The sequence below is a fragment of the Parasteatoda tepidariorum genome, chromosome 5 (genome assembly GCF_043381705.1).
Source record: "Parasteatoda tepidariorum isolate YZ-2023 chromosome 5, CAS_Ptep_4.0, whole genome shotgun sequence".
Taxonomy (NCBI): Eukaryota; Metazoa; Arthropoda; class Arachnida; order Araneae; family Theridiidae; genus Parasteatoda; species Parasteatoda tepidariorum.
Window position 1 is genome coordinate 65,451,178 of NC_092208.1, and position 954 is coordinate 65,452,131.

A 954-nucleotide genomic window follows, 5' to 3' on the forward strand; every position below is an offset into this window, starting at 1 on the left:
TATATATATATATATATATATATTGTATAAATATAGTAAAGTTACAAAGTATAGTAAGGTAAAGTAAGGTGAAAAAAAATTAGTATTTTATAAAGTGTTCAAATCTCCATAAATATTCAAGCTAAACTTACGAAGTTTTGCGAATTTATTGCATATAATAACAAAAAAAAGTTCTACAAGTTACAAATACCGTGCTCTATTTTCGGTTTCTAATTTATTGTCGGTCCCTCGAACCTCTTAAAGTTCTTAATTTCATTGATATAGATGAGAAACCGCATGATCTAAACGCTTCTAAAATTATAAAATGATTCTTTAAGTACTTCTTGAGAAATATGAAATAATGTCTTTTGTGGATGTAATTTTTTTTACCGTTGCAACATTTAAGATTTAAACTGAACTCGAAATTGTATTTAAATAATGTATTTAAATCAAGAAAAACTTAAGTAAATAAAGTATGTTAAGAAGAAAATATATTCAGCATATGTCGTTCATATGCTTTGCTGTACATTATTTAAGAACGTTTTAATCTTTCAATGATTTTATGGAACAGCGGATCCTCCAGCTCTGAATAGTACTTGCAAAAGAGATTCTTGGCCTCAGTGATATGCGTGCGTTTACTACTATGGTTGCGAACGGGTTAAAGAGCAAATATTTCTTATTGCATAGTATGAGTGATCTTTCAAGAAGAAAATTCTTATAAAAGAAATATGACACATAAATTATTTGCAGAATATCATCTATTTATATAAATTTCTTCCAGAATTTTATTTTCAATTTTTTGTAGATGCAACAAGCACATTGTTTTAAAATTGCACATTTCTTAGTTTAAATCAATAGGAAGTATATTTTTTTATAATTATTTTAAAGTGCAATTTTTTTTTTAAAGTTTCTATTTTTGGTAAAATTCTTTTTAAACTTACAAATCTTTTTTCTAAACTATACTTCATCAATTTA